The sequence below is a fragment of the Panicum virgatum genome, chromosome 7N, assembly GCF_016808335.1.
Source record: "Panicum virgatum strain AP13 chromosome 7N, P.virgatum_v5, whole genome shotgun sequence".
In the NCBI taxonomy this organism is placed as follows: Eukaryota; Viridiplantae; Streptophyta; class Magnoliopsida; order Poales; family Poaceae; genus Panicum; species Panicum virgatum.
The window spans coordinates 10,861,809-10,883,087 of NC_053151.1; the positions used below are offsets into that span (position 1 = coordinate 10,861,809).

The 21,279-nt window shown below is 43.5% G+C and overlaps 2 long non-coding RNA genes and 1 pseudogene across 6 annotated transcripts; all 3 read left to right on the forward strand.

Moving 5' to 3' along the window:
• Window positions 1–1,750: 1,750 nt before the first annotated feature.
• On the forward strand, window positions 1,751–4,761 carry LOC120682736. 5 transcript variants are annotated; one of them, XR_005678588.1, is made up of 6 exons: window positions 1,751–1,874; window positions 2,006–2,237; window positions 2,366–2,466; window positions 2,596–2,754; window positions 3,358–4,416; window positions 4,509–4,761. It is a non-coding gene; the product is annotated as an uncharacterized LOC120682736 (long non-coding RNA). The 5 variants fall into 5 exon arrangements; XR_005678589.1 differs by lacking the exon at window positions 2,006–2,237 and having other exon boundaries at window positions 2,538–2,754; XR_005678586.1 differs by lacking the exon at window positions 2,006–2,237.
• A 2,052-nt stretch (window positions 4,762–6,813) lies between these two features.
• On the forward strand, window positions 6,814–8,154 carry LOC120683451. The gene is made up of 2 exons (XR_005678802.1): window positions 6,814–7,762; window positions 7,842–8,154. It is a non-coding gene; the product is annotated as an uncharacterized LOC120683451 (long non-coding RNA).
• Window positions 8,155–9,507: 1,353 nt separating this feature from the next.
• LOC120683660 lies at window positions 9,508–15,234 on the forward strand (annotated as a pseudogene).
• The last annotated feature ends 6,045 nt before the right edge of the window (window positions 15,235–21,279 follow it).

Below are 21,279 nucleotides of genomic sequence, written 5' to 3' on the forward strand. Positions count from 1 at the left end.
ACTAGAATGACCTGTATTCTGGGATGGAGGGAGTACTTCGGAAGACCAAAAGTTAGTCGCGATATATACTTTTATGGAAGCTGACGGCTAGTACATTATTCTTTCCGATATCTCCGTTTTTAATGTATGATATTGTTAACTTTTAGACACAATGACCATTCGTATTGTTTTAAAAATTACCCCCATTCGTTTCAAAGTATAGGTTGTTTGATTTTTTTAACACCAAATTTGATTCTCTCGTCTTATTCAAAACATTAAAAATGAAATTCAAGTCATGCTCAAAGTATATTATATGGTAAACTAAATCATAGCAGAAATAAATTATAACTATAATTTTTTGAAAGGATCAAATTTAATGTTAAAAAATCAATAGACTTTTAGTTTGAAACAGAAGGTGTTTATACATATTATTTATTTTGGTGTGACTTGGTTTATCAACTAAAGGTACTTTAAGTATGAATTATATTTTTTATATTATACTGAATGTTTTAATAAAAGGAAATGTCAAATTTCATGTTAAAAAAACTAACGATGTAAAATGTTTTAAAACAACAGGCAAGTACTAAATTTACTTACTTATAGGCCAACAACCGAAGCTACCCAACTCTATGAATATAAGTAGGGTTGCATGCATGCCGTCATCAAATACCCGCCATGTCTCATGTGAGCACCAACAACACCTATTCAATGTTGAGTGGTCAGACAAGGCATTGTACATTGCTAGCACCAAAATTGGACCTGGGCGTGTCGTCTTGCATGTTTCATCTACATCTTGTCCTCTCTGTACGTTGGCCCACTTTAATATATATATGCCGCAATTTCTTGTAATACCAATGGTATATAAATGTGTACCGAAATGCTCGGTTCTCTCTGTCAGTTTTAAGGTGTATTTAAGAGGGAAAAAAGTCCATTTTAAAAAAAATAAACTTAGGCCTTTAATTTGTTTTACATTCACTGAAAAATGAAACGTCCAAACATTTTTTACTCTCTTGGCCACGTAGTATATATCGAGAGTAAGCATGCATGAGCAAACAAGGGGTAACTACATATTATATATTACAAGAACCAGAGTAAATCATTCTCAACAAACAACAAAAAGGAAAAGAAGTTATAAAAAAGAAAAAGAAAAACAAGTAGCCCTACATGGTTGCCAACTTGCCACCATTACTACATCGCCTAGAGGCGCGCCAGCTTATCTCTAAAGCTCAAACAAACCATAAATCAAACTGATTCCGGCTTTATTAGCTCCAGCATCAATTATCAAACTATTTAATTATCTCACAGATCGATCTGCAATATAAGTTCCAAACTGGTCTCATAAATCAAACATCAAGTACACAATGTTTCTCAGCAATAGAAGTAAGGAATCAATTAACAAAATTCTCATAAATAAAAAGTAGATACGACCAAACTAGATCAAATTCAACGATTTATGACAGAGTTTGTCTCCCATTATAGGGGGGGGGGGGGGGCTCATCTCCGCCATCACTGGCCATAGAGAAGTACTCCATGACATAAGGGATTCTGAATTTGTTAGAAGTCAGATAATTATAATTCCAGCTGAGTTTATAATAATAATATTTATATAAAATGAGAATGATTATATCTACTATATAGTGTATTGTTAGGGCTTACTTCATTAACGTGGTAGATATCAATACTTTTCTTTACAAAGTTAGTCAAACTTAAGAAAAAAAAAAGATTGACTTAGAACAAACTCCGAATCTGTGGGCCTATCACTAGACTATATGACCAAGGCCGACCGCGCCAAGCTCGATGGCGCATGTACGAGTGCATCCTCTCGCCTGCTGCTCAACCTCGTGTCCATCGTACTGGGAGTACCTCGGTCCAGTAGCGCTGCTCCACGCCAACAGGTATATCGATCACTAATCCCTTGATAGTGTGGTTTTAGATAAATCTATTCTCTGATAAAATTTGTGGGCATACGTAAGGTTCTAAGCCTACACCTTTTTTTTCTAAACATTCCTACCTATCTGTTGCACAGCGAATGGAAGAGCAGCCAATCCAAGTCTTTACGAGATCTATCTATGCAATTCTTTAGTTTTATTTTCAGTTGAGTATGAAATCGCTTATTGCATATGCTCATGAAACATACTCTGAAGAAGCTGCATATCATGTGTTCGGTGGAATGCCTATGAGAGATGTTCAGGCCCTGCTATTGTTTTACAAACCTGCATTTCGACGGCAAACGCAGCTGCAAGCTCTGCAGGAAACATGTATATTTTTTATTTCGGTTTGCAAATCTATACTTGGATTTCCTGGGAATTATTACTTGCTTAAATGTTCGTCTCTATCAGTAGATGATACCGGAGATGTATATTCTGTTGTTAAATTTCACTGACAGGAAAAACCATCTAAGTGGATGTTTGATCAGAACAGCAAAGGAAAAGCTGTAAAAGCCATCAAAGTGGACGTTTGATCAGAATAGCAACACGGAAAAGCCGTGTAAGTAAACCTCTACTGCATCCTTAGACGGGTTATTTTCTTTTTTCAAATCTTTAATTGTTGATGTGCAGTTATTATTATTTTGGTTCCCTAGAAGGACCAATAATGATCTCCCTCATGTTATGCAAGATGGTTTCCTAATTGGGGATTGAAGAGGATGGAATTGGTTCTTCTTTAGAAGGCACAAACAATGATGTTGCAAGTACTGCAGCCTATGGGTAGCCAAATGCCCCTTCATAAATAATAACATCATCTCATCAACTCAGCATAATGAAGAGTATTTATCAGGTAATTTTGTAAAAGAGAAAGATTACTTTCCAATGATGGTTTCCTAAAGAAAATATTATATTTCTAAATGGTTGATCAGCTAACATGCCATATATTTTGCCATGTACTTTATTTTGCAATCAGTTCATGCAGTTAAATTAGATGGGTAAATCACGTATATTTGGCAAAGTCTTAAAATTCTGACTCACACTGCATCTATAAAGAAGAGTTCCGTGTTGTCTGATTGTACTGCACTGAATAAAGAATTACTTAGTATGTTCCTTCAGATTTTAGTAAATATCTTGCTCTCAACTGTTTTCATTTTACTTTCAGCTTGGAATAGTCTCAAAATCTGCTAATTCACAACTTAGCATGCAGTCTCTAATCTTTTGCCCATTACAACCATGTTTTTCCCCTCCTCGAAAAATTGGAGATCTACCCAGAATTATAGTATTCCTTTTTTTAAAAAAATGGTTGGTGCTTTCTGTGCATAAAATGGAGACAACTTGGAGATTGCAGCAGCAAACCTTTATCAGTTTAGCTCATGTTCTTTATAAGTTACTTCTAAAAATGAGAAGTACCTTTAACGAAATGTAGAATCATAACATTTCATTTCTTGTGCAGGTTTTTCGTTGATATGGACTATCGGAATATAACTAGCTGATTGGAATCTTGTTAAGTTGGCGAAATTTGTCCTTCATATCACAGATGGTCAAGCAGATAAGTTTCCCCCCTCCCATCTTTTCATTGCATTTAAAGCAGGCTGATATGATCTGATCTAAAACTAAAAGGCACTGCAACAACTTTTTTTCTAAAAATGGTTGCAGCTGTTATTGATATTATACTTGGATTGAAAAATGAACTACCCTATATTATAAGCCACATATATTCTTTACCATACATATGCAAGACTATTGTTCAGTGGAGGAAATGCCCTGTCAGCTCAGCATTTTTATGGACACCATATGACCAATATTCCTTCTCATATATGTGAATGACCAATATTCCTTCTCAGCATTTTGATTACTACGAATTGATGCACTGCTTTGCAAATTCCTGTCTGCTAATTCATTTTTCCATCCCACTATCGTTAGTCTATTCTTCAGTTCCCATTCATTTTATTTTTGCCTCTTGTGTGAGATGTGTTCTGCAAACTGATGTCGTCTTTCATAGGCAAGTTTAGTGTATTCTTTAGAACTGGCATAGATCCTAGATATTTTTAAATGTAGGATATTACAACAATTATTTTATTATTTGACTTACAATAAGCACTCAAACAATATTACAACATTGAAACGATTTTGATACTATCTCTTTATTTACTTGAGTTGCGCTACCAATGATACATCCATGAAAATCACTATGTGACTCACACAATAACTGATGTCATTGTATTTTAATTCACAGAACTGAAGCACCTCAATTAACAGACTATAAACAAATTTAGATTTAGTTGCATTCCTAAATGTGATTTTCTGTGTCAAAATGTTTTGGCACCTTTTGAATTTATTCACATACTTCGGTGCGTCACTTAGTTGCTTTATCATAATTTGCATATCTGCTGCCCACTGCAGGTAGCTTAAATACAACTTATATTTTATATTTTAATTAAGCCATAGCAGCTTCAGTCCTGATGCACGAGATGCCTTGATGCACGAGCAGGCCATCTGAATAGCAGGCCATGTGAGCATCACTGCAAGCCATCTCTTTTGACTTCTTTTCATCTCACCCTGCCATGGCTCCTGCTTATTTTGACTTCTTTGTGTGAACACCAGGAAAGAAGACAGGGACGTACAGATTTCATCAGGTTCGTGCGCAAGCAGGGAGCGAGCAGTTACTTCATCCAAAAAAAAAACACAAGGAATCTTAGTGCAAATTATTTGTACCGTTTTAATTCCTGGTTGATCTCTTCATCAGTGAAAAACATTGTGTCAATATTCGCGACTGCCAAACAATTACTGTTTCTATGATTTCAGCTATATTCCAATCACGATTATTCACTACTAAATACAAATTGTGTTATTAGAAGTGTTACAAGTTGTCGTGGTGTGCAAACCCACAGTCGGGTGGCGTAGTGCACCCGCCTAAACCCAGAGGGTGAGTACTCGGGGGTTTGCTGGGATTAGCCCAATCTCGGTGGAAGAATACGATGAACACAGCAGGTTTAGAGTGGTTCGGGCCGCCGGAGCGTAATACCCTACGTCCACTGTGTGTTGTATTGCTTGCGCTCTCAAGAGGTTGAGAGTAGGGTTGTTCGGAGTGAAACCGAGCTTGTGTCGTGAGAGTCTTGGCCTTCGCTGAAGTGTGCACCTGGAAAAAAATAGAAATTTATAAGACTTTAACTCTGACCTTCCTTTATCCATTTTCTTATCAGATCTTATAAAATTTACATACTATTTTTAATTTCTTTGCACTTCAAAACATCTACTACTACCATAATAATTACCAGTAAGATTATAAAAGAATTATGCGCGCGCAACGCACGCGCAATCCACTAGTTTGCTTCTATATCAAGTTTGACAGGGAGGAGTATTATACACTCAACTTGGTGAAAGTTCATTTGTGCGTTTGCTCTGCATTTCCAACCTAGAATCCAGTAATCTGTAAACCTGTTCCCCAACTTGATCTTCTCAAAAGCAACACCACCTCATCAGTTTGCTAATTAATTAACTCTTTACTAATCCTTCTGCGTTTCAACAGAGTTATCCAATCACGAACTAATGCCGCAGGTAGTAGTACATGTCAAAAGCCAAATAGTAGTACTACATGTTAACAACATTTGTGTGTGTGCTTTCACCTTCACTACGGATCGTATCGTCATACTCTTATTACTATGCGCCCTCGAGGGAGAGCCACGGGAGCATTCGGGCGCTCCCTGGGCGACACGTGTCGGGGAGAGGACGCCCGACGCGGCTCCTCGATTCCTCGTTTGCCCGTTTCGCGGAAGCCGCGCGGTGCCTTCTGCGTGTGGGCCTCGCTGCTCATGCCCTACACGGCTCATCGATTCGGCGTTCGACTGCGTGTGGGCCTCGCTGCTGCTGCCACGCCTCTCCTGCGCGCCGGCCCCCCGCCTCGCCCTCTGCGTGCGAGCCTGCCTGCTGCCGCACAACCTCCCACTGTGTGCGGGCCCCGCCGGGCTCTCTTTTCCCTGCCTCCGCGGGACAGCGCCCGTTCCCACTGCGTCTCCTCGTTTTCGTTTTCCTCTCGTGCAGCTTATAGATCCTTGGTTCTTTAGAATTTGCTCTTATGTGCATATGTGCACTGCGTCTGTCATTGCAATGTTGTCTGTGCTTCCACCTGCTCTGGCTATTGTTTAGTTTCAGGGTATGTAGATTGTAAATCTTTGCTGCACTAGGCTTCCTGCTTTTTTGTGTAGAAGCATGGGTTGTGCTGAGAAGAGCTTCAACGACTTAGAATCATCACATTTTGCGGGTTTACCAAGCGCAAAATGTTGATATGTTTGTGTAGAAGCATGAGCTCTCCCTCTCCACGGTGTATGTTGATCCAATGATCCTTAAGATTCTAAAATCAGTTTCCCTTTTTACAGCAATTTTAAAATCAGTTGAGAATATAGCAGTTCTGAAATGAGTTGAGAAGTATCATGCTTGAATAAATATTAAGGTATCTGGCAGATGGACCTGGGACAAGCAACATATACATAGGACAAAGTTGCAATTATATCTGTAGCTTAAGCTTTATGAGAAAATCCACTTACTCTTTTCTTTACTACAAGAAAATATTGCAAAGTTTGCTTGGATATATCTTGCTGCCCTCTGATACATGGTGTTCTAGGTTTGCCAGGATAGGAATAAGAATGACATTCAATTTAGTTGCTACTAGACATGCTGACCACATGCCATGGAATGAACAATTCGCTTGCAGGGACCTTGCTTGTGTTAAATACCACTTTATTTCAAAAGTGTGTTACAAAACAATAGTTTTTTTATAAAAAGGATTACAAATCCGGCCTCTATGTTCGTGAACGTATAAAACAATAGTTAATACATCATATAAATATGTAGCTGTTGGTCTGGATAGTTCTACTATGATCATCTTATAGTGTTGTACAGTATCCTGAATTGTTGTATAGGATACCCCTTTCAAACCAACGTGGAGCCTTCCATTTTCTCTTTTTCCCTTCTCTCTATTTTCGTCCAAAAGAACACTCATGTGCATATACTTCCAATATTACTCACTGATGTACAACTGAGTCAAAAATGTATTGTCGATGCACTTAGAAAAAAAAAACAGAGACAAGAACAAAAGAATTTTCAGCAGGAAATAATCATGATTCAGCAATGCTTGCAAGCATGTCTACATATGCACTCAAAAAACAAAATTAGCAGCAAAACTACTGGGTGATTATTGCTAACTCATTATATCATAATATGTCAAGATATTATCCTTCTTTCATTTCTTTTACATGTTGAAGGGAGCATCAGTTGGAACTATTTTCGGAAATTGTAGCTTTCATGACAGATCAGGTAGTAGAAATTATGTACTTGCTTTGTCAATAACTTATTTCTCAATACTTCTCTCATTTTACTCAAACCTGATCACCTGGGTCAAGATGGGATGTCAATTGGTCACTACACCTTTAGGGACTCCATAATTTGAACTACAAAACTGTAGAGCCCCAATATGGGTTTCTATCACAAGTTAATAGTTATGTTCTACATCTTCTCTTGATATACTTGAGATGGAGATCCTATCCAATATTGATTTGCATACATCTCAAACCTGTGCTGCTGTGCACATTCAGATATATGGGTTCCAATATGTGTCGTGTCTCAGATTAATACGACTTTTTTTTGCGAGGAGATTAATACGACTTATTTTAGTACAATAGTAGAATTTTAGAAGATATGAAGGTGAAGTCACTTCAGCCTAAGCATAATAGATCTCTCATTTTAAGCCATAATAAGTTTGGTCTATTTTTATTTCCTCTTTTTTTTGCAGCATTTTCTTCCCCTGCCAATAGCGGATTATTTGTTCCATTGGATTTTGAATCGATTCCTGCTTACTTACAGTTATGTTGTTTCTAATGTGCATTGCCAATCACAGATTGTCTGATTAGGCACATACTAATATCCTTTGTTCATTGACAGCTTCAGCTAGGGAAGTAAGCACGCAACTTTGTACTAATGGACTTTGAGATGATCAGTATAAAGAGGAGACAATAATATATCATCGCAGCTGGCATCATTTTTGCTTAAGTGAACCTCCAGTGTAGATGTACTTTTACTTCATGCCTATAGTGCCGTTCCTGCTTATGTTTATTTTTTTCCTTCAATTATTTTGGTTGGCATTCCTCATAGGATATTCATGATCTGTGTACAAGAATCCATGATCTTAATGCCAAAATGTAGATATGGAAATCATGTTTCCTTACAGTTAATTGATATGACGATGATACACTGATTCGCTCGCCCAAATTAATCAGCATACTACCAATCATTTGTTTGCACAGCGGAGCATTTAGCATCATCTCGACGGGCGCGGCGAAGCGCGCTGATCGTCCGAGTACTCTTATTACTATGCACCGTGGAGGGGGGCAACCAGAGCGGTCGTCTATTCCCTGTGCGACACGTGCCTGGGAGAGGCCGCGCGACGCGGGCCGTGGAATCATCGTTCGGTCTTGCTGCCGCGCGGACTCTGCTGCCGCACCGCCTCCACTGCCGTGAGTCATCGATCTGCGTGTGGGCCTGCTTGGTGCCGTGTCGCCTCCGACTCACGTGCGCTGCCTCTGTCTCCGTTCCCCCTCTCCCCCTTTTGCGCTTTCCTTTTCCTCTTTGCGGCGGCCTAGGATTTGGGGGCGACGGGGTCTCGCCGCCGCCGCAGGAGAGGGCCGGTGCAGGAGTCTTCAACCGTCGCGTGCACGGCGGCAGGCGGCGTGGCGGCCAGCTGGGGGGGGGGCGCCGGTGGGGGCTATCCCTGTGCGTTGCGGCGGCCGATGCGAGATCCGCGCACGGCGGGGCTACCGCCAGATGGTCTGCCCCACCGGCCGGATCTGGCGCGGCGGAGCAGCCCCCGCGCGGCGCCCCCGGCTCCCTCCTCCTCCTCCACTCCGGCGAGCTCGACCTTGGCTTCTCCAGCGGGTAGGCGGCCATGGCACGGCGGAGGACCCCAGCGCGAGCCCCTCCTCTCTCCGGCGGGGAGGCGGCCATGGTGACGGCCGAGCACGCGGCGCCGCGGCGCACGGCCGCTAGCTCCGCGAGCACCGCGGCGGCACAGCGCATGGCGGCGAGCACCGCGGCGGCGGCGCGGCTGCCCTCTCCCTTCCCTCGGCGTTCGCGCAGGCTATCCCTCTCCGGCGGCGGATCGGGAGCTCTAGCTCCGCGGCGGCTCGATAGTGACGGCGAGCTTCCCCTACCTCCCTCCTCCCTCTTCCGTCCTCCTCACGGCGCCTCCGCCCACGACCGCCACCTCCCGCCACGGCCGCGCAGCGGGGTGGAGACAGGCGCGCGGAGCTGGTCGCGGTGAACGCGCGGCGGGCCGGCAGGGTGGAGGCGCAGCGGACGCGGGGTGAAGGCGCGACGGACGCGGGGCAGGCCTGCGGGGCGGAGGCGCCCCTGCTCTCCTCGGTCTCGCGGGGCGGAGCTCTTCGTCCTCAATCCTGGCCGGCACGGCGTAGCGCGCGGTCCATCTAGTTACTGGCATCAAGCCAAATAATAGTAGGACAAATAATAGGACAAGTGTGCAACAGTTCTTGAGAAGCAAAAGAAGCATATCTGTCTGTCTGTCAGCCAGAGAGCAAGGGAAGAACAAGACTATTCATTCAGATCTGAGCAACAGTAACCAAACCCATAATCTAGTGCCATCAGGGGAAGGAATTAAAAAAAAATTAACTATTCCCTGGACTAGACCCAAGACTAGCTGGCTGGCTATTTCTGAGGAGAAGCCAGCAGATACGGTCAAGTAACTCCCTTTGAAAACAAGTAAGCACAGTGAAGAGTCCAAAGCAAGAGCAAGATGGCCATGTGGGGGAGATGAGTACTACAGACATCGCCGGGTGAGCCGGCCGGAGTGCCCAAAAAGAGAAAGAAAGCAGCAGCAGCGAGGTGAAGTGAAGTGAGTAATGGAGGCGGCGTAGAGTAGAGAGAGAAAGAGAGAGCTGAGTGAGGGGAAAAGAACAAACAAGGGGAGCCCATCCCTCGTGATCACCAGCACAGGACAGGAGGTGAGAGAGCGAGCGGGACTGCGGGAGAGGAAAGAGAGGGGAGCTCGCGCATTGGCTCCACGCTCCGGCACACGCCAGCCGGCGACCTTCTGGCTTCCGGCGGCGCTCCAACCGGGTGGATCCGGTCTTGTAGGGAGCGCAACAGGGGGCAGAGGAGGAGGGGTTTCTTGGGCGCATGGAGATTTGATGCTTCGTTCCCCCAGGCGCCGCGGTACGCGAATCTTTCTCATTCCTGCGCAATTTTTGATTCTTTCTGGCCCTTCTCTGCGCACCCAAGCTGTTGGTGCCGGTGCTGCTAGAAAGGGGGTTCCTTAGCGCATTTCTGAGCGAATCTAGTGTATCTGTGTTCTTATTTCCTGACGAAACGATGGACTGTGTATTTTTTTTTTTGGTTTTGGTGTTGATGATTCTTGGTAATTCGAGCACTCCTAGGTAGTTTAATTACAGACACCCCTGATACCGATTTGGTTTGGTGATTTTGGAGGAAAGTTGCCTGAATGCAGTTCGGGTCTGCATTTCTCTGTCTCCGCGACCTGATGGTTTTTGGCTGTGCTGGTAATGTAATGCTAAGCTAGTTGTCTGAGCAATGCTTTCTCTGTGTACATCACCGTGTTTGTAAAATCGTCATCTGGTGGTGTGGATTTACATGTCAATAAACAATCCTAACAAAGCAGACAAACACAGGCTATTCTTGGTGTGCTGATTATGGTTATCTTGTGGGGAGTAAAAGGTTAAAGTGGAGGATTTCAAGTTGCCAGCATTAATTCACTCTTGTCAGACATTGTGGGGTTCACTTCACAAACTGTTTGTATATATGCAAAATGTGGAACCTATATAGCTGCCTGATGCTAGTTAATGTGTCATACAAGGACTCAATTTCAGTGAAATATCAGAGAAGCTATGTTCATAATGACGTACGTCCCATTTTCTTGTAAACCTTTACATCATGAGTCTGGACCAAGGTTTCAAATTCTAGTTTTGCAAAAATCTTGGTCCACAGGCAGTTGTGGTTTCTGGCCATTAACTGTTTTGTTGGTAACCTTAATATTCTGGTGGCTTTGACCGTCCATTTTGAGTGTAATGTGACCTGTTCATGATAGGTTCTTGCAGTGAATGGTGTGAACCTAGTCATGGTCAACTTCTACATGGAATCATTGTTCATCCATAACGTTTCAATTTATATTTAATTGCTTTGGATTTGTTCTCCTAGGCTCCTAGCATTGCCAGGAAAATGGGTTATTCTTCTTTCTGTCCAGTAGCATGTGGTGTAATAACCTGCAGTCTGCACATGCCTTGCTGCCTCTCTTTTTTTAATAAAATTTTATATATTCGCCACCTTGACCGTGATTTTTATGCCTTGCTGTCAAATAAATGCAGGTATTTGGCATGTCCACATTCTTGTAGCATATACCTCTCTCATCAATTCAGTGTTGTTGTTGTTTGCAACAGTCCTGTGGCAGTAGTAATTTAGAGTGCTCATTAATACTATTATCCTAGCTTTATGGTTGCATTGTGATCAGATGCAAAAAAATATGCTCATGAAGGGGCCATCTTCAGATGTTCTCAGAGCAAGCATTTCTAGTGCCCCCAGCACATCTAGCCATGGTTCTGGACAAGATGAATGTGATTCTTTAGGGGATGTGTATGTGTGGGGTGAGGTTGTCTCTGATAATTCCATACGATCTGGTTCCGATACTGTAATTAGATCAACTGGCAGGATTGACGTCCTCCTTCCGAAGCCATTGGAGTCCAGTTAAGTTCTTGATGTATATCATGTAGATTGTGGAGTCAAGCATGCTGCATTGGTCACAAAAAATGGTGAGGTTTTTACATGGGGTGAAGATTCTGGAGGTCGCCTTGGCCATGGAACACGGGAAGATTCTGCTCACCCTCGTCTGGTCGAGTCTTTGACAGTTTCCAATGTAGATTTTGTTGCCTGTGGGGAATTTCATACCTGTGCTGTTACAACAACAGGTGAGCTTTATACCTGGGGAGATGGAACTCACAATGTTGGACTTCTAGGGCACGGCAATGATGTAGGACACTGGATACCTAAGAGGATTTCTGGAGCATTGGAAGGTCTTCAAGTTGCATATGTTTCTTGTGGGACCTGGCATACAGCCTTCATTACATCCATGGGTCAATTATTTACCTTTGGGGATGGTTCATTTGGTGTATTAGGACATGGAGATCTGAAAAGCGTTTCTTACCCAAAGGAGGTAGAGTCACTATCAGGATTGAAAACAATTGCTGTAGCATGTGGTGTGTGGCACACTGTAGCTATTGTGGAAGTTATTGTCACTCGGTCCAGTTCAAGTCTGAAGCTATCCGCTGGAAAACTGTTCACGTGGGGTGATGGTGACAAACATCGACTTGGTCACGGTGACAAAGAAGCTCGACTTAAGCCGTCTTGCGTGGCTACCCTTATTGATCATGATTTTTACAGGGTAGCATGTGGTCACAATCTTACTGTAGCCTTGACAACTTCTGGACAAGTCTTGAGTATGGGTAATGCTGTTTATGGTCAGCTTGGAAATCCTTAATCAGATGGAAGGATTCCATGCTTAGTTGAAGACAAGATTGCAGGTGAACATGTTCTCCAAATTGCTTGTGGGTCCTACCATGTTGTGGTTTTGACAAGTAGGAGTGAAGTTTTTACATGGGGAAAGGGAGCTAATGGAAGATTGGACCATGGAGATATAGAGGATAGGAAGGTGCCTACACTTGTTGAAGCCTTGAAAGATAGAGCTGTTAGGTACATAGCATGTGGTGCAAACTTCACTGCTGCTATTTGCCAACATAAATGGGTCTCTGGAGCTGACCAATCACAGTGCTCCTCATGTCGACAACCATTTGGGTTTACATGAAAGAGGCGTAACTGCTATAACTGTGGACTTGTCCATTGTAATGCCTGCACCTCACGGAAGGCTTTGAGAGCAGCATTGGCTCCTAATCCAGGGAAACCTTACCGTGTTTGTGATTCATGTTTCTTGAAGTTGAATAATGCCTCAGACCCTAATTCAGCTAACCGGAAGAAAGATCCTGTTTCCTACCAACTTGCTGAAAGCAATGGTGATGCTAAAGTTGTGAAATCTAGTTTGCATAGTAATATGGATATGATTAGAAGTTTGGATATCAAGGCAGCACGGCAAGGGAAGAAAACTGATGGATTGTCATTTCTCCGGAATCCTCAAGTCAGTTCGCTTCTGCAGCTGAGTGATATTGCTTTGTCTGGTGGCTTCGATATGAACAGATCAGGTCCAAGAGCAGTACGCATATCTGCAGCTCGCTCAGTAACTACTTCAAGAGCTGTATCCCCTTTCTCTCGCAAGCCCAGTCCTCCACGCTCGACCACTCCAGTTCCAACGGCCCATGGTCTCTCTCTCAAAAAGTGCTACTGATAATATTGTTAAAGCAAATGAGCTCTTAAATCAGGAAAGTTGAAAGACTCCGTGCTCAGGTATGTATTCCTCATTATTCAGCAGAATGGTTGCCTTTTATGTTTATTATGTAGCATCAATTAATATTTTTACCCATATAGGTTGATAACCTGAGAAATCGTTGTGACCTTCAAGAACTTGAGCTGCAAAAATCAGCCAAGAAAGTACAAGAGGCCATGACACTGGTGGCAGAAGAATCTGCAAAATCCAAAGCTGCCAAAGAAGTTATAAAGTCTTTAACTGCTCAGGTAATCCTTAATCTCTTACTTCTATGGTTTCTGAGATGTTTTACTGAGTCAACTAACAAAAATACTCAACATTTAAAGTTTTTCATTATTCGAAATCACTTTCTAGATAATACAATATTGCCTTGTGGTTGTCCTTTTTTTCCTGGGGTAAACTCTGTAAAATGTGTGGTTTCTGTTGTTTCTTTATATTAGCGTCACAATTATATTTGCTTATTTCCTATATAGAACCTGCCAAAATATTTACTGGACTCATTTGTACATTTGAGAAAAATTAAAGATAGGAGTAGGCATATTATTTTAATCAGAAACAATGTAGCTTTACTTGTGTGTACCTTTGTGACTTGTCTAGCTGAAGGATATGGCTGAGAGATTGCCACCAGATCACGGGGCCTATAATGCCAATGAGATAAAGCAAGTGCATATTCCAAATGGCATCGAGTCACATGTTGCTAGCTACTCTAGCATGAATGGAATTCACCAGCCACGGACTGAGTCTCTCAATGCTTCAACTGCACATAGTCCCAACTCTGGACGATCATCACATTGCAATGGAATCTCAGGCCAACATAAATTACTGGGTAATGTCAGTGAAAATAGTGATTGCAGCACTCACAGCCTAAGAATTACCAGTCCTCATGATTCGGAGCTTCCCAATCGAAGAGCACGCAGCAGCAGTGATGAGATGCTGACTGCAGGCAGTAGAGTGGATGATAATGCGAGCATGGATGCTATGTCCCTTCAAAATGGTGAGGATGGCTACAAGCCTCGAGCCACAATATCGTTACCAAACAACCAAGTTCAGGCTGAATGGATCGAACAGTATGAACCTGGTGTATACATAACACTCACAACCCTCCGTGATGGGACCCGGGATCTAAAGAGGGTTCGCTTCAGGTGACTTACACTATAATTTACCTCTGTTTTCTGGACCTTTTCAGTTTCATTTCTCATATGCAGCCTTGTGTGTGTGCGTGTCTTTCATTCATTTAAATTCTAGGACACAAAAATGTTCTCCTCTGCACATGTTTATAGAAATGAAGGCTGCACTAGTCTGAGCGGGCAGACCAGAACTTTGCCCGTTATGTGTAGCAGTGAGTAATACTGTATATAGCTATCCTGGATTGCTGCATTGACTGACATTGAGAAACCAGTAGTATTTTATTTTTGAACTCTTGCCTTTTTCCAAAATGTACCTTTCGCAGTTGAAGACGATTCGGTGAGCATCAGGCAGAAAACTGGTGGAATGAGAACCGTGAAAAAGTGTATGAACGGTACAATGTGAAGAGCTCTGAACGCGTGTCATCGGCAGCCTCAACCCGGTCTGCATATTGACTTGGAGAATGGCCTGTGTCATTCGCTATAGAAGAACTGCTAGACTCCAGCATCACCAGCAGCAAATTATGAAACGAAGAACATATTGAAGGTGATATAAATATCATGGGAGATGCCAAAAGGACTGCAGCTATTATTTTGACGGCATATGGTAATGCAGGATATTAGAATGGTAGTCAGCTTTTGTTTTGTATTCAGTCACCCAAGGCTATATGTATGTCATTAGCCTGTTTTGGCGTAATGTACATAGACGATGAAACAAGTACATCAGGAAATGCGAAAACTTTTTGTTCTAAGGTCACCATTCATCAGTTGGCAAAGTAGGTTAGGTTCTTTGGTCACTGTGCCTATTTTCCTCTTTCCTTTTTCACCCATATGCTTAAGCGTGTTCCACTAACATTTATATATGATAAAGCTGCGCGACAATCGTATATTTCTGTGCCAGGGCAACAAAATGAAATATATAGTCAGATTTATATCGTATATAAACTCGTGCAAGAACTGTTATGGTTTCTTTTATTGAAAAGAACTGTTATGGTTTGGTGGCAAGACAAACTCCAATATAATACTCAGCTTCCATTACCTACTGCCGTTCACAAATCACAACATTTGATCATTCTTTCCAGGCGGAGCAGCAACACACCCCATGTCAAAAAAGAGGTGCTACTTTACTTCCAAGTTGTCACTGCCACGTCATTTTCAATCGACATTTAAAATGCAAAATAAGTTATGGCTGCCTGCAAAGTAACATATTTCAACACTCTGATAGTAATCAGTTGTTATTACACTAGACAACTAGTACACTGCAAGCCGTTCTAATATAATAATTGGCAATGCTCCAGGAAAAGGCCGACCTAGAAGCATTAGATGGGACTAGTCCATCAACCCGTGCTCTCGCACGGGTTAGAGTTTTAGGAGATATAAATTTAATCCGTAATAATATTAGAGCTGATTGTTTTAATTCATCTTTTGTAATTTCATTGTGGGTAATGTTTATGCAAATTTAGAAATTATTTTAATTTATATTTTATGATGGCATATTGGGTAATTTATATGTAGATTTAGGGCTTCTTTAAATTCATATTTTATAATGGCATGTTGAGTAATTTATATGTACATTTAAGGGGTTATTTCAATTCGTATTTAAAATTCTCCCTAGACTAACCACGTCGATGGATTAAAACCAGCTCTGAGACTGGGAAACAAGTAAATTTACACGTGATATGCTGCCAAAGAAATGACCCTCCTGAAAGCTACTGTGGTGATTGTAAATTCATTCTGGTATGCAATATGTTACAGAATACAGCACGTTGTCCCTCCCTTTTTATGTTGCGAGAGCAGGACAAGAAAAGCCAGATGCTTGTATACAAAAATGTCAGGCAGTAGGCAAATGCTGCTGCCGCATTTTTCAGCTCACTCAACATGGAAGAACGGATAAGCTGCCAAACCCTTTGCATACGAGCAATGTGTTAGGCTTAGGTGAGCTTCTTGTGAATATTATGGGCCTACTGACAAGATGCAGGAAATGGTCACTGCTTACTTGAAGGGAGACAGGGATGGTTATGTTATGCATCATGGAAATGAACAGCAATCCTGTCTTCTGGAATTAACAAATGGCCGTGACAGCTTCAAGCATAGGAACTAGACTACCTCAAGTGGATGAAGCAGATATGCTCCAATGAGTAGTCATTGGTCAGTCTCCACATATCGTTAGTAAACCGAAAACAGGAAAGGTTTAGCCACAGGCATGAACGAAGAATCGGTACCTGGAGTCCCAATTAACTCCAATTGTACGTCGACATGCAAGTGAAATCTCCGTGTTAAAGCTCGTTAGCTACAGATGTATCAGACTAGCATTCAGCCAAAAAGATGCAGTGAGCCGACCCTTCACTTTTGCACCTATCGAATTCACCCGAACAAGCTGAGTTGGCAGTCAGCACGGGTCAGCAGCCCTGAAAATTAAAACGGCACAAGAAGGCGCATGCAGTGACACTGGCCTCCCTCCCATCCTAGACTGAGCAAGCCGTGGCTGCCCCGAGTGAGCACGGTTCAACCTCCAGCGCGCGCCTGCTCGATCAGGCCGGCCGCTTCACCTTCACGTACCCGTCGTTGATCATGGCGTTAATTCCATCATGTTGCGCCGCGCGCATTTCTCAGATGCATGCCATGCCGTCGAACGTACAGCTGGCGCAGGGCATCAATGCCGCCGGCAAATGCTGCCATCAGGAAGAGTGAGGACGTATTGGAGGTGCGTGTGGAGGAGTGGACTGTACGTGGAGGGCGAACGCAGATGCGTCGTGGAAGGAGAAGTGGTGGTCGATCGCGGAAGAGCGGGTGGTGGGATCGATCGGAAGAAGCAGACCTAATAACTCTATGGATTTTGCATTCAGCCCCCTTTTTTTTAACGGGTGGGATGCACTAAGAGGCCCCAAAAAAAAAAAAAAAATGAATGCCATGGCTTCATATCAGTATCTTCATATTTCTTTTTGTCCTGGGTAAAGTCTATTTAAACTTGTCATGGTTGTCTAGCTCACAACCTCGAACCGCAAAACCCCAAACTTACGAAACCGCCTAAAAAATAAACAACCCGGTTTTTGGCCAACTCAGCATTGCCACGGTAGCTTGTAGTGCCAAGTCAGATCCCTGGGCCCGCGAGGAGCCTTATGACGCGACTGACGGTCGTTGGTTCCTGTGCTGATTGGATCAAAGTATATATGAGTTTGGGGGAGAGACTCATGACCGGATGGTGGTTACCAACACTGAAACTGATTTGGTATTAGGTTGTGTGTGTTGGTCGATCGACATGTATTGCAAGTGCAGGCATTTGGACTCTGCTCGGCGCTCCGTGTCTATATATGATGGATTGATAAGGCATGCTGGTGCATTCTTTCTGTCTGCTCTGGGCTCTGTCTATGGATATTCATCTTGTAGACAGTCCTTCCATTTTGACAAGGTGGAGAACCTGACCACTGCGGGCTCTATATATGGAATCCTCTCATCAGTGGCTGTGTGCCTGCCTGCCTGCCTGCCTGCCATCAAGATGATGTGTTTCTTCTTCTTCTTCTTCTTCTTCTTCTTCTTCTTCTTCTTCTTCTTCTTCTTCTTCTTCTTCTTCTTCTTCTTCTTCTTCTTCTTCTTCTTCTTCTTCTTCTTCTTCTTCTTCTTCTTCTTCTTCTTCTTCTTCTTCTTTATAGCAGTATTCTGAATATGTCTGGCATTTTAGGCATTGTGAGGCCTGGGCGACAGGTGCATGGATGTGCTTCCAAGGGCGGGGTTATCACTGACTTGATAAAACAGCAAGTGTTCTCATTGACTTCTACTGAAAATGTAACCTCTAGGAAGATGACTACCAAGCTTTAAGAGAGCTTAATTTCGCATTATGACACCATTGATGTACCTAGCTCGATAATTACTGTGTACTTAGACTATGGCCGAACAGATTGTGCATGTCACAGAAGAATTCCAAGGTCAAGAGCATGCCCGTTTTGACTGAACCCAATGATCATAGAATTTCCATGGGATGACACATTTACTGGTATGGTATGGTCTGTGACTAGGGTGCAGCAGGATAGTTTTAGCCTGCGCATTAATAGAAGAAGAGAAAACTGCTATAAAACTGCAGCAAGGACGTATCCAATATGTAAGTAAAATATGAAAAGGAGGAAAATATTGGAAGATGACTGCTGCGACATATGTGGATTGGCAGCTGAAACTACATCCCACAATATCTTCCAATGCCCCTTTGCACAGCAGTTCTGGGCAGCTATAAGAGCACAGATATACACCCCAACATTCAGGCTCGGGGCCTGCACACCATCGAGCGACCACCACACATCCCCGTTCAAGAATTCAACTCCATCTTGTTGTGTTGCTGGGAGCTTTGGAAGAAGCGAAACAACTTCATGTTCGGGCAAGATCATGCAACCATCTCGCAAACCCTGAGCGCTTGTGCAGTGGAAGCGCGGTCATGGGCGTTTCGACGTAAGAGCAAAGATACATCCGTCAGAGAAGCATGGCAAATGGTGTTCTCAAACTCTCTGACTCTGATGTAATAATCTTAGTTATCTAATTATTTCTGTTCTTTTTTTTTCCACATTGGGCCGGGCTGACACTCGTCGAGAAAAAAAGAAGAAGGCCGTCCAATGGGCTCTGATCCATTTGTCTAATATATAAATAAATATAAGATGGAGAAGAAAGAAGCCAAGTCGACGCTCCTGTCACCGTCCCAGATACGATCGGCGGCGGCGGCGGCGGCGGCGGTTGTTATCCCACCATGCCGGAGGCGGAGGAGAAGGCAAAGGCACCCAAGTTGCGTCTGTGGGCGGAGGTGCAAGAGGTCGAGGCCCGCTTGCGCGTGGTCCATGAGAAGATCCGGGACCTCGTCCTGGGGATGAAGGACAAGGATTTCTCAGCGGGCCTGAGGGAGGAGCAGCTGGCGGCGAAGCAGGCCATGGTCAAGGAAGAGAAATCGGTGTGGATCCAGGAGTACATGCGGCTCAGCAAGCTGAAGCTTCCGGATTTCTCAGGCATCACCGAGGAGGAGCGAGCGGCGGAGGCGGAGCGGCTCAGGCAGGAAGCCTTGGAGGAGGGGCGCCGCCTCATCAAGGCCGGGGACGACCGCGGCTTCCGGTTGGAAGGATTGGCTCGCAGTCGCGTAATCGACTTCGATCCCAAACAGGGGGGCTACTACCACAACCGATTCTGCGCCGTTGACTTCACATCGTTCGACCTCGACGAGGAGTGTGAGTCGCTCACCCTCTGCAATCTGCATATTCCCAAGGGTATCATGGATATCAAGAAGAAGAAATTTCTGAATCTCACTCAAGGAAGTCGTGATGTGATGGCCTATGTCAATGCCTTCAACACTCTCTCACAATATGCACCTGAAGAAGTGGCTACCGATGCCAAGAAGCAAGAACGCCTGTATGATGGGCTTTCTGAAGAATTGCAAGACAAGCTCTCCATTACCAAGTTTGAAGACTTCAATGACTTGGTGAATATTGCCATCAGAGCCGAGCACAAGATGAAGAATCTTGAAGCAAAGAACAAGCGTCCTGCTCCTACCTCTGCGGGCGGTAGCTCCTCACGTTAACGTCTGGGGCCTTCTCCTTTTCCACCTCGGGCGCCGGGAGCTCAACCTCCCCGTCCTATGTGGATTGTGTGTCACCCTCAATCTCCTCAAGGACAAGCTCCTAGGCCGATCAATGCCTATTGGAGCAATCCAAATGTTGCTGCAAAGAGTCCATACTACAATTGTGGCGGTATAGGCCATTTCTCCAGGGATTGCCCCTCTCCGAGGCGTGGCAGTGCCTTCAATGCACCCAGGCCTAATAACCCTCTATCTCAAGCATCACACCAAGAAGTAAAGCCACAACAAGCTCCTAAACGTGGCCGCCTCAACTACACTACCGCTGAAGAAATTCCGGAGAATGTCGAAGTTCTCATGGGTACGCTCCTAATCAATTCTCACCCTGCGATGGTTCTTTTTGAATCTGGAGCAACTTTATCATCCATCAGTAAGAAATTTATACTGCATAGTAAGCTTGAGATGCAAAACCTACAAGTGCCATACCATATAGAATCACCGGATTGGGAAATCATTGCCAGACACTTTGTTAATGAGGTTCCAATTCTCATTGAGGGAGTTACTTTTCGAGCCAATTTTCTCATTCTAGACAAGCTGGGGTTAGATGTGATTCTTGGGATGAATTGGTTGGGTAAGCATGATGGAGTTATCAAATGTGGGCCCCGCACCATCGATCTTTTGCATCCCTTAGGGAATAGAGTTCTACTCTCTTTTGCCAAGATGGAATGTTGTTTATATGCTTTGCCGAATACTAAAGTTACTGCTTTGGAAGATATTCCCGTGGTGTGTGAGTATCCAGATGTCTTTCCGGAAAAATTACCGGGTATGCCTCCTGATCGTGAGGTGGAATTCATTATAGAGCTCATGCCCGGGACTGCTCCTATCTCTAAACAGCCTTACCGAATGCCTCCCAGTGAGTTGAAGGAATTGAAGAGACAACTCAAAACTTTATTGGACAAGGGTTTTATTCGTCCGAGCTCCTCTCCTTGGGGATGCCCGGCTCTTTTTGTAAAGAAGAAAGATGATAGTTTGCGGATGTGTGTTGATTACCGTCCGTTAAATGAAGTCACTGTCAAGAACAAATATCCTCTTCCTCGGATTGATATCTTATTTGATCAACTCTCGGGAGCTCGATATTTCTCCAAGATTGATTTAAGGTTAGGATATCACCAAATCAAGATCAGGAATGAAGATATTCCAAAAACGGCTTTTTCTACTAGATATGGTCTCTATGAATTCACTGTCATGTCCTTTGGCCTC